We start from the raw sequence: 10,677 nt of genomic DNA on the forward strand, positions 1-10,677 counted from the left end.
AAAAAAATTGACAACCCAGTCATTCATGGAGAGTACAAAGGACAAATTGTGGAATACGCATTTAATGTAATATAATATAGCAATGAAAGATCAACAAACTACAGCCACACACAAAAACAGGGATGAGTCTCAAGTCTCATATTATGTGGAATAAAAAGCAAGTGAAAAATATGTGCGCACAGTACAATTCTAGTTATAAAGTTAGATAGTACACAAAACAAAACAACATAGCTCAGAAATTCTAGTTATAAAGTTAGATAGTACACAAAACAAAACAACACAGCTCAGAGATGCAAATGTGATCAAACATAAAGAACAGCAAGAAAATAAACACGAAATTTAAGGCAGCAGTTATGTCTGTGGGAGGTAAGAGGATAGGGGCACAAAAGGGGACCACAGGCATCAACGATAATGTATGGTTGTTCCTAACTGACTATAGGACAATATTATTTAAACTCTATACATATTTTATAATTATTATAGTGTCTACTCAATATTTAAAAAGATGAAAACATCTAGATAACCAAACTTCTACATAACCAAAAGACGAAAAAAATTTTTTCTTTTACCAAGGTTTGTTCATTGAAAAAAAAAAAAAAAAATTCAAATAATATATAAAAGTTCAATCATCTTTTTAACCACCTGAAATCCCACCATCTAGACATCCTCAGTAACAATCTGCTGAACACACTTTCAGGCATTTTCTATGTGTGTGTATATACAAACACTAAATATTTTATGTAAAATCACCATTACACACACGTATGTATATGATCATTCTATAAATGTTTTTTAGACCCCTGCTTTTTTAAATCAACTGTACTGATATATAATCATATAAAATAAAATGCACCCATTTTAAGTATAATGCCCAATAAGTTTTGACAAAAGTACAAGGGTACTTCAAAAAGTTCATGGAAAGATTCATACCATCTTTTAATTCTATTTTTCCACAAACTTTCTGAAGAACCCTCATACATGGAGCATAACACCACCCAATCAAAATAAGAACACTTTCATCACCACATAAGTTCACTCTTGCCCCTGTGCAGTCAATCTCCCCCCTGCCCCCCCACCTCTGAAGGCACCCACTCATCTTCTTTCCTTATTAAATGTTTTGCTGGCTCTAAAATTACATGTGAATGGAATCATACACAATGTATTCTTTTGTCCAGCTTCTTTTGTTCAGTATATTTTTGAATTTCATGCTGTGACATCACCAGTGGTTCATTCCTTTTTACTGCTGAGTGGTAGTATATTTGTGGACTTGTTGGTGGACATGTAGGCTGTTTCCAGTTTTGAGCTTTGAGTATTAGCATACAAGTCATTTGTGGGTTTAAGTTTTTATTTTATACTGGGGTCAAATGTGTCCCCAAAAGGTTCATGTGCTGGAGACTTGGTCTCCATCATAACAGTGTTGAGAGGGTGGGAAATCCTATTACGGTAATTGAAAGGTAAGGCCTTTAGGAGGTGATTAGATTATGAGGACTGTACCCTCATGAATAGATTAATCCATTGATCGTTTAATGGTGGTAATGGGTGTGGTTCTGATAACTTTAAAAGGACAGCAAGTAAGAAGGTTAGCTCTTTCTTGCTCAGCCTGTTCACTATGTGACACCCTGCCTCACTGCAGGGAGTCACCACCAAGAACAAGGCCCTCACCAGATAAGTTCCCTGGACTTTGGACTTCCCAGCCTCTGAAACTGTAAGAAATAAATTTCATTTCTTTATAAATTACCCAGTTTCAGGTATTCTGTTATAAGCAACAGAAATAGTCTAATACATATACCCAGGGTGGAATGCTGGGTCATACAGTAAGTGCACATTTAATAGGAAATCATCAAACTGTTTTCCAAAGTGCCCATACACCCCTACCAGCAATTTATCTAAATTATGGTAGCTCTACATTTTCACCAACACTTGATATTGTCAATCTTTTCATTTTAATCATTCTTGTAGACAAACAGTTGTTTATAACTATAACAAATTTACATCTCTCTAACGACTAAATATGAGAATTTTTAATGTGCCTATTGGAAATTCAAATATATTATTTGCTGAAGTTTCTGTACAAATCTTTTAACAATTTTGCAAATTTGGGTTGTATGCCTTTTTTACTATTGATTCATGCAAATTATTTATAAATATTGGATAAAAGTCCTTTGTCAGATAGATGAATTACAAATATTTGCTCCCAGTCTATAGCATACCTTTTTCTTAACAATTCCTTTTGGGGGGGGGGCAGCTGGCTGGTGCGGGGATCCTTGACCTTGGTGTTATAACACCACGCTCTAACCAACTCAGCTAACCATCCAACCCAACAATGTCTTTAAACTGCAGAAATTTTAAAGTCCAATTTAACATTAAAAAAAATTTATAGTTAGTGCTTTTTGTATCTCTTAAGACTAAATGTTACCTTCAGACTAAGAACAAAACATGGATGTCTGCTCTCACCACTTCTATCATTAGACTTGAGGTCCCTGCCAGTATGTAATAAATCAAGAAAAAAAAAGACAGCAAACTAATTGGAAAGGAAGGAAAGCTTTGTTTGTTCAATGACTATGTCTGCAGAAAATCCTACAAAATTAACCAAAAGACTACCAGCACTGATAAGTCAACTTAGAAAGGGTACAAGGGCAATATACAAAAAAGAACTGTACTTTTACATATTGGCAATGAACATTTGGAATATTATTTCTAAAAATCCCATTTACAATAGCATCAAAAATATAAACTATTAAGGTAATAAACTTAACACAACATGCACAGGACCTGTATACTGCAAAACTAAAAACCATGTTGCAAGAAATTAAAGAACTAAATAAATGGACAGGCAGATCACATTCATGGATTAGAAGGTTCAATATTGTTAAGACAGCAATTCTCCACAAACTGATCTACAGATTCAAGGCAATCCCAATTGAAATCTCAAGAAGTTTTTGAAACTGACAAGCTGATTTTAAAATACTTATGATGGGGCTGGCCAGTTAGCTCAGTTGGTTAGAACATGCTGATAACACCAAGGTCCAGGATTCAATCCCTATACCAGCAAGCCACCAAAGATAACACAAAAACACAAAACAAACAAAAGAATAAAATATTTATGAGAATACAAAGGACCTAGAATATTCAAAACAATTCTGAAAATAAAGAACAAAGTTGTAGGATTATACTAACTGATCCAAATCCTCACATAAAGCTACAGTAATAAAGAAAATATGGTATTGACATAAGGACAGACATACAAATCAAGAGAACACAGTGCTCAGAAATAGACCCACATGTACATCATGAGTTGATTTTCAACAAAAATGCCAAGATAATTCAATGGCCAAAAGATAGAAAAAGGACAAGACATTCAATAGGGAAAGGATAATCTTTTCAACAAATGATACCAAAATAACTGTGTATCCATAAAAGAAAATAATAAACCTTGACCCATAACTCACAGCACATACCCTAGAAACCTCTAAAAATTGATCATGGACCTAAATATTGGAGTTAAAACTATAAAACTTCTAGAATGAAACACAAGAGAAAATTTCTGTGGGCTGCTTTTTTCATACAATATTTCAGAAACCTTTATATGCTAATATATACATATGACTTTTTTTAAAAGGTAAGAAAAAGACAGGAAGAATCCTTAAAAACTTTAGAAACGGGTCTTATTTCTTAAACCAAATTTCAAAAGTCACTGTTTATCAGTATTTTCATACACTCTTTCTTCTACTGAAGTACAGAAATATTACTCAAAGGAAAAGAACAAAAATCTTTTTAATCTCCTTTCATATAGTTCCTATAAGAATAGGTTGCTTTCTAGGAAACTGTAGTTTTGCCTCAATGATTATTTTTTGATGCCTTTGCTGTAGTACAAATAATTAAATAAATTTCTTAAGATATATTAACACCACCCATAACTTTTAAATACATAAGGGTTACCAGAAGACCGTGGCAACATGCAAAATGTTCTGTACTATTATAAGTTCTAGAAATGGCCTATTCTGGTTGATAAAGATTCACAGTGCATCATGTAAAGAGATTACAAATTTTTAAAATAATAAAACAAATTGTAACTATTTTAAACATAATTTCCCCCCAATAATTCAGAGGATACTTCAAGAAATGTGTGTATGTCTGCCTACTGGTTTTGAATTATGGTTAACAAAATGATAGATAAAAGAGTCAATTAATAGTTATTAATTTGATCACCATGGTTTCCCAGAATACCAAAATTAAAAACAACATATATTGTAATGCTGCTGCCCATGTATGTGTTATTTACTACTGCATAACAAATTATCCCAGTAATCAGTGATTTAAAAAAGCAAACATTTATTATAATTCCTCACTATGGGTACAGCTCACTGAGTGCTTCTGGCTCAAAGTTTATCGTGAGGTTGCACTCAAGCTGCTGGCTTAACTGTGGGGTCCTCTTGAAGACAGGACTCTGTGCAAGGAGGGCTGTGGGTGGGAGGGCAGCCTCTGCTTCCAAGCTCACTCATGTGGCTATGGGTTAGTCTCAGTCCCTACCACATAGGCCTCTCCAGTCTGCTCTCACATGGCATCTTTTTTTAAAATTTCCTTCCTTCCACCCATGGCTTTTTCTAGATGTACAATTCAATGTTTTTTAGCATATTCAGAGTTGTGCCCCATCACCACAATCACTTTTAGATTTTCATCACCCCAAAAAGAAACTCATTAGCAATCAAACTCTTATTTCCCCTCCACCCCAATCCCAGCACTAGGACAATACTAATTTACTCTCCAATTCTAAATACTTGTGTATTCTGGACATTTCATATAAATATAATCATACATACAGGGCCTTTTGTGACTCCCTTTTATCACTTAGCATAATATTTTCAAGGTTAATCTATATCGCACCATAAGTCAGTACTTCATTCATTTTTATGCCCGAATAATATAATATTCCACTGTATGGATAAGCCACATTTTATGTAACCATTCATTAGTTGATACACACTTGAGCTGTTTCTATGTTTTGGCTATTATGAATACTGCTACTGTGAACTTTTATGTACAAGTTTTGGTGTAGATATATGTTTTCATTTCTGTTCGGTATATATACCTAGGAGTGGAATTGCTGTGTCATGTTATCCCCATATTTAGCCACTTGAGGAACTGCCAGGCTGTTTCTCAAAGCAGCTGCAACACTTTACATTCTCATCAACAGCATATGAAGATTCCAGTTTCTCCACAACCTCACCAACACTTATAATTACTAGTCTTTTTGATTACAGCCATCCTAATGGGTGTGACACGGTATTTCTTTGGAGTTCTGATTTCCATTTCCCTGGTGGCTAATGATGACAAGCATGTTTTCATGTGCTTATTGGCCATTTGCATGTCTTGTCTGAGGAAATGTCTGTTCAAATCCTTTGTCCATTTTTTAATAGAGTTCTTTTTCTTTTTATTGTTGAGGTGAAAGAGCTCTTTATATATTCTGGATATTAGATATATAATTAGGTATTATTAGATAATAGAATTTTTCTCATACTGAACATTTAGCGAGCATGTAGACCAAAACTCTCATACACTGCTGGTAGGAGAGTAAAATAGCACAACTACATAGGAAAGCAATTTGGTACTGTTTAGTAAAATTACTGCACACCCTGCAAACAACTCCAAACCTAGATGTATTTCTCCTCAGAGAAATTTCCTCAAGTAAAGTAAGATTACCAGGAAAAGCAAAGAGATAACAGACATAGAACTTAGTATGGCAGTTACTTCTGAGAAGAAGGAAGGGGCACACAGGTTTCAATGGTATGGATAATATTCTATTTTTTAATGCATATTTTTGTACGTGCAACATTTCATAAACATTTTTTCAAAGAGCTTCACTAACAACTGATGGTATTTCTAATACAGAAAGACACTGAAGCAGTTCAATCCCAATGTATACAAGGTAGATGAGCATCATATGTAAACAATATCATCTATTTTTAATCCAACGAAATATGAGCTTTGTAGAACTAAGAAGATCAATTCCCTGCCCTTACCTGCTTCTTTCCACCTTTCTGCCCACCTCTGTTGTTCCTAACTCCACCTTCACTTCCATGACCTGGGTTAAATACCACCTCCTCCAGGAGGTTTTGCCATTCGGTCTGTCAACCTGAGAGGTACACACCCTTCTCTCAATTTCCACAGGGCTTGTAGCACACTTCAAGGCTCTCATCACACTATCCTTGCATTACAATGATTTAACTCCTCATCAGAAATAAGCACCTGGAGAACACTAGTTACAACATCAGCCTGGCACACAGAAAGCACTGACTTTTTTGTTGACTACTATAGTGGATTGAATTATGTCCCCCCAAAACTCCCTGAAGCTTGAATTGTGTCCCCAAGTTTTATGTATTAGAAACTTAGCCCCCACTGTGACCGTTAAGAGGGCGAAAAATCCTATTATGGTAATTGAAAGGTGGAGCTTGGAGGAGGTGATTGGATTGTAGGACCATGCCATAGGGAACGGATTAAAAATAGTGGTCAGGGGTGTGGTTCTGAGGGCTTTAGAAGAAAAGGTGAGTCTGTTTCTCTGTCTCTCTCTGCTCTCTCTGCTTCCACCATCTTGCAATCTGAGACCCCTGGGCCACTGTCCCCACCACCAGATGGACTTTGGACTTCCCAGCCTCAGAAACTGTAAACAATAAAGGTCGTTTTTCTTTATAATTACCCAGTTCCATGTATTTTGTTATAAGCAACACAAAACAGACTGATAGAACTAGTGAATGAATAAATTAATTGGAAAATTCAGGCACTTTGAGTGTGTTGAGTAGAAATTGGATCTGGCCTAGTTTTTAAAAAAACCTCTCAAAAAATGAAGAATTAAAAATTATACTCCTTGAAAAATTGACTCTTCAATACAGCAAAGACAAGGTTGACAACAGTCACCTAAAACATAAAATGTTTAGAGTGCATACACTGATCATATTCCATATTCACAGACGGGAGAATCAGAAGGCATAAGAACTTCTGAAAGATTATCGTCAGGATAGTTTACTGCTTTAGAAAAATGTCTTAATCACATAACTGGAGAACAGGTAGAGTTGTAAAATCTCTTTTACAAAAAAAAAATAGAATATGCCATTACAAAACTCAAATACAGGTCAATTTTAGAAATTTTAGCAACATTTTTTATTTGCCTTCAGATATTTTAAACTATTTACCACCAAAAGTATAAATCTACACGTGAATACAGTAGAAATGAAACTGCTGCATAAGGGGAAAAAGAGAAAGAGATCACAAGAGAAACAGACATAACCCTCAAGAACTAAAAACTACTACTGACAACAAATAAAGGTTCCTGACTGGTTGAGTCAATTCATTTCCATCTGTGCTTTGAGTTAATTTCTTCCTGACGCTAATTTAAAGGAGACAAAAATAGTGGTGCTAGGGTTGCCAGATTTAGCAAATAAAAATACAGTAAATCCAGCTAAACTTGAAGTTCAGATAAACAACGAATAATTATTTAGTATAAGTATGCCCCATGTAATGTTTATACTAAAAATGTATTCACTGTATGAGAACATCTGAAAGTCGTATTTATCAGTTGGTTAGAGCATGGTGCTGATAACACCAAGGTCCAGGTTTCATTCCCTGTACTGGCCAGCCACCAAAACAAAAAACATTTAACTGAGCATCCTGTATTTTATCTGGCAACCCTAGTTGGAGCCAAAATATGGAGCAGTAATCAATCCAATTTCCTCACTTTGTAGCAGAAACTGAGAACCAAAGACAGGAAGTGACTTGCCCAAGCTTAAACTAAACATCAAGCAAGTGAGTTTGCTTTGAAAAGAGAAAACATATTCCAGTAGGTCACCTTGGGTTCCACTCAGTCCATTTCACCTTCAATTCTTGTTCACTTCACAGAAGCACCAAGTGGACAAGCTATAAAGGATACGGTTTTCCTCTTTTAACATCAAACTTCAAGTTTCGGTACATTTCCTACCAACTCTAGTATCCAAAAACAACAAATTAGGAAACTACGCATTGCTCTTAAAGAAAAAAAAATTCCTGATAATTTTTTTGCCTACACATCACTACCTCATATTGTATGTTTGCTCATTATATGAAACAGGACATTGTTTTCTCCTAAACCCAGTTCTCTCAAAATCCAAAATTTTCTTGCCCTGGGGTTTCAAGATTCAGTAAAAGAGCATGTTCACATTATTTCAGGACTCTTAACGATTTTAGTTCATATACTCTTTCAGTTTTCGTGTTTATCAGAGGACATGTCCTAATCCATTTGGTTGACCTCAAATAATAGTCTTCCACTCCCACCCTGTGCCTGAACTAAAGCGGCAATGAGGCGTGAGGTCTCACTATTACAAACATACAAGGGTACCTCAAAAAGTTCATGGAAAGAATCGTGATATCCTTTAACTCTATTTTTCCAGTACCCTTCTATTTTTGAAGTACCCTCGTGCACTCACTTCTCCTGGGACTAAAATGCAAGAAAAGATGGAAAGGGGCCGGCCTGTGGCTCACTCGGGAAAGTGTGGTGCTGATAACACCGAGGCCACGGGTTCAGATCCCTATATAGGGATGGCCGGTTAGCTCACTTGGGAGAGCGTGGTGCTGACAACACCAAGTCAAGGGTTAAGATCCCCTTACCGGTCATCTTTTTTTAAAAAAAGAAAAAATGTAAAGAGATAGGTCTTCATTAGAAATTTTGAGCCCTTTTACCAGTATAGAAAGAATATACTTACTGTCTCTCTACTTGCATGACATAGAATCGAACAAAATCAAGAGAAAAATAAACCTCCACACACGCAAACAATTCATCTTCCAGATCCCAGCAAATGAACAAATACACGAAACATTTCCTCAACCCCATAATGGAGCTTCTCAACGCGTGACCTCTGGGGGTACTTAAGGGCGGTTAGGGGGACGGATGGGGAGACAGTGAGGCAGAAAAAGGTTTCATTTTTATGTTTTATAAATTGCGCTTCCAAAGAAGGTTTTAAGAGAAAAGGTCCCATTGCATTAAAGAAGCATGAAAACCATAATATAAATCATCATGACTCTCCCTACTTTTTAAAAAAAACTTCACCCAAGTGAACAAGAATCCAAATCGTTCTACATGAAGACAGATTTAAAGACAAAAGTCAGCAATTAGAAGACAAAATAGCTACCTATGCTTTCCCCCGGGCAGCTTCACCGTATGCAGGTCTCTCTCGCGATCACACGTCAGACGGGGAAGATCCTCGAAGATCACTAGTCCAGACTCCCATTTTACAGACGGGGAAACTCAGGCCAAGGACGAGGGCTGGCCTGCCCAAGGCCTCGCAGCCCGTCAGGGGCGGGGCTTCACCTGGGACGCACCTCGGAACCCGGCGGCTAGCCCAAGGCCCTCAGCGCCCGAGGAATCCCGCGGCCCCGGGCTCGGCCCGGCCGCGAGGGGCAGACGCGAGCCCCGAGGCGGGGCTGCCTCTCCGAGGGCTCCGCGCCGGGCTGCCCACCTGTCGCGGACCGCGCGGCCGGCAGCCACACCCCCTGCCCGGGCCGGGGGCTCGGCCGGCCACTCGGCGCCGGGCGGGGCGGGGCGGGGCGCGAGGCGCGCTGGACGCGGATCCGAGGGCCGCAGGAGTCTCCTCAGGTAGGCGCCCAGCTCGCGGCGCGGCCGCCGCAGCCCGCCTGGAGCATGCCGGAGAAGCGGACGCAGCGGGGCCGCACCTCACGGGTCCTGTTTACACCCCTCCGCGGAAGGACGCCGACTGGCCCGTCACGTGGCGCTGCTGTCACGTGCCCTGCCGGAGGGGTGGGCGGAGGCGTTGCCCGGCGACGACGGCGCGTGGGAGCGGGCGTGGGGGCAGCGCGGCCTCGCCCCTCCCCTCTGCGCGGCCTCCCGCCGGCGGTTCGGAGGCGAGAATGCACTGCCTAGGTGGAAACACTCTCCCAGCCCGGCTTCGTACCTTAGTGCCGGGCCTCACCCCGTATGTTATCGGTGTTTTGGAAGAAGAGAGTCGGTCCGGCATAATGATGTACTTGAAAGAAAAAATGGAAAGAAGCTAGCAAACCGGAGGGGGAGCGGGAAAGTAAATAATAATGTTTTGTTTCAGCCACTGCCAATTTTATTTCTCCCATAATATTCATTATAAATTGCATAAAAGACTGTTTGTATTATTTATTATAAATTCATGAGCAAATCTCAAATATTCCAGAATTGCTCTGTTGTTTAGGAGTGATCTATTGCATAGCTAATCAAGTTCCTTGCTACAGTTCTGATCACTTTGCATACGTGTCTGTATAAATAAAGAGCAAATTGTCAGGGTCAAAACAGTGGGCTCAAAATATCCTCCAGATATACAGCAAGGTCAAAACATCTTTATTTCTATAACAGACCTAGAATGCCACATTACAAAGAGTAAAAGATGTAGTGATGAGTTCTGTCCACACTTGTCTTTTACTGTGGAAAATAAGTTACCAAGGCCAGTTGCCACAACCTGGTTGACTCTTTCTACTACTTCTGGCAGCAGGTGTTCCATGAAGGCAGGAACAGTATGTTCCATTGGTTTACCTTATGCCTGGTGAGCAAAAAAGTTGGTTGACTGATCTATAGATATAGAATCCTGCCATGCTCCTGTAGGAAGCAGCAGAAGCTCCATCGTTCCAGAGGGATCTATAAGTCAAGCAGAAGGGCTGGAGACAAAGCTA

General features: G+C 38.8%; 1 protein-coding gene across 2 annotated transcripts in view; it reads right to left on the reverse strand.

Moving 5' to 3' along the window:
• Positions 1-9,713, reverse strand: part of MARCHF8 (membrane associated ring-CH-type finger 8) — a 135,620-nt gene extending 125,907 nt beyond the window's left edge. For both annotated transcript variants that reach the window (XM_063086960.1, XM_063086959.1), the window contains exon 1: positions 9,156-9,713. The gene's annotated coding sequence lies outside the window, so the exon portion shown is untranslated. The remainder of the gene's footprint in view (positions 1-9,155) is intronic.
• Between the last annotated feature and the right edge of the window lie 964 nt (positions 9,714-10,677).

Source organism: Cynocephalus volans, chromosome 2, assembly GCF_027409185.1.
Source record: "Cynocephalus volans isolate mCynVol1 chromosome 2, mCynVol1.pri, whole genome shotgun sequence".
Taxonomy (NCBI): Eukaryota; Metazoa; Chordata; class Mammalia; order Dermoptera; family Cynocephalidae; genus Cynocephalus; species Cynocephalus volans.